The sequence below is a fragment of the Pinus tabuliformis genome, chromosome 4_1, assembly GCF_031772625.1.
Source record: "Pinus tabuliformis cultivar Carrire ecotype Pingquan chromosome 4_1, CPIR1, whole genome shotgun sequence".
NCBI lineage: Eukaryota > Viridiplantae > Streptophyta > Pinopsida > Pinales > Pinaceae > Pinus > Pinus tabuliformis.
Window position 1 is genome coordinate 595332180 of NC_142303.1, and position 2289 is coordinate 595334468.

Here is a 2289-nt window from a genome sequence, read left to right on the forward strand (position 1 = left end):
GTATTTCATTACTGTTGATCTTAGTTTAACATATGTAAATGTTATGAGATGTTTTCCTGAAATGAGTTCCAGGAATGTGTGTGCTAAATAAATTTGAAAATTCAATGCGTTTCTTTTCTAGTTGTATTTGCTGTTAACTTTAAAAAAAAATTAAAAAAATGTAATTAGTCTGAATCGTGGTCCTTACACTTGGTATCAGAGCTAAGTTAAACCCTTGAGACCTATGGGCCCATGACTAGTTTTGATTAAATTTCTACAACATTCTACCCTAAAATTTTGTATAATGTACTTTAGAACCAATGTTCTAAATGACCATATGCTAAAATGATTTGTGAACAAGACTCTGCGAATAAAATAAGGTCCTGTAGTAATGCCGTGGAGACGGTCGACCTACAGGTTACCGTAGCTATGTCTACAACTTACTTAAAAGTTAGAAGCCGCAGTACAATATATTATGTTAGGCTTTGGAAGTCTTTGATTTTTAATGCTCATCACGTTATTGTCTTTCTACTTGCATTCAAGATTTCCCACTGGGATGCCCCTGCAAAAATAGTATTGCTTAACCTTATTACGGATTTTGTGATATGTCTGTTTTTTATCGCACCGAAAAATGAAGGCATCCGAATACGAAGAGATTCGAACCCTTCTCCTCCAGAATGATACCAACCCAAATATTTTCACATTCGTCCAGGATCGTTTCTCTTCCGTTCCCTTGGACACCTTCATTGCCATCTCCTCACAGGAGAAATCTCGCCGCCTCCGATCAGACTACCCCAAGCTCACCAAACCCCATTTAGTTCGCCAATATGTTGCAAGGTACACTGCGGGGGAAGATGTCTTAACCATAAGCCGGGACTCGAGACTTCCCCTGTCTTCTCTGCAGGTTTTTGTTCGAAAATCTTCTGGGCTTAAACAAGCAGCAGATCACGCAGTGCCTTAAAGATCCACTGAGCCTTCGTGGATTTGAAACAAATTTAAATTCGAAGGATAATGTCTCCATAACCGTTACCAAATTTATTCAGGATGCTGAGAAATGCGTGGAGTCGGACCAGGTTGCTTCGCCACGGGTTGAGATGATCCGCCGAGTTACTGGACTAGAATTAGTCAAGGCCTGCGCAGACCTTGTGGCTCTACAGTGGGGTATGGAGATCCATGTGGAAATAACTAGAAGGAGATTGGACTCAAATGGTTGTGTAGGGAACGCCCTGGTGGATATGTATGCTAAATGCCAGAGAAAGGATATTGCATGCAACCTACTTATCCAAAATGTCTGAGAGAGATGTGGTCTAGTGGATGATGATCATCTCTGGGTATGGTTAGGATGGGCATGCCAACGACGCCTTGACGCTGTCCGTCAAATGAAATCGAGTGGCATGATGCGAATTTCAATCGAGTTACCATTCTGAGTATAGTCCCGGCATACGCTATGTTGGGCGATCTATAGGAAGACAAAGACGATATTCTACATCATCATTGCCACATGATTTTCCAAATATAAAAGCATCATGAGTCAGAAGACGTATTTCCATTGTGTTTTCACCCAAAAGCCACTAAATTGTGCTTGTTGGCCACCGTTTTTATTTAGCAGAGTTTTGGCATGATACTGCCCACTGGTTATGGGTGCATCCTTTCTAGCTCATTTATGAATATGGTTACTTATTAGTTGAAGAATGCTCACAACGATGTTTTTGTCTATACCTGATATTAAATGGTACCCTTAGCAACAATGAAGCAGCAACCATTGTGCAGCCGGGTGAAGGGTTTGGAATGAAATGAATTTATATTATATACTGTTTATCTGCAACAGCATATAATGTAGAAGTATTCCTGCACAAAATGAGACACATTTCTGAGGACACGATGGACAATGGAGGATTGTCATTTCTGTTAGGCCATACACATTTACTTCCCTGTGCTGTAGACCGCAGCTGGAAGTAGATTTGAGAATGCAGGGCCTCAAAAATGGCAGCTAGCCTTTTTGTTTTCAAATGCTTTCTGAAGAAATAGCAATGCAGGCCACTCCAGCGAGCACTCACCTTAATGTTGCCAATCTATTGGTTACATGCCATATTACTGGTTATTACTACCTATGTTACTGGATCCGTAGTTTGGGGCTGGATCCACGTTTCGATTCTGGCTTCGCCAAGATCTGTGAAGGATCCCCCTGCGATGTGCGTTTATACATACATATTGTGCATGGACATTATTGTAACCAGCATCATACCCGCAGAATGGAGTTTTGTCATTTCTGATAGGGCATGCACATTGTACTTTCCCATGCTGTAGATT

General features: G+C 41.1%; 1 pseudogene; it reads left to right on the plus strand.

Moving 5' to 3' along the window:
* The first annotated feature begins 610 nt into the window (after positions 1-610).
* LOC149177384 (uncharacterized) lies at positions 611-1274 on the plus strand (annotated as a pseudogene).
* Positions 1275-2289: the final 1015 nt, after the last annotated feature.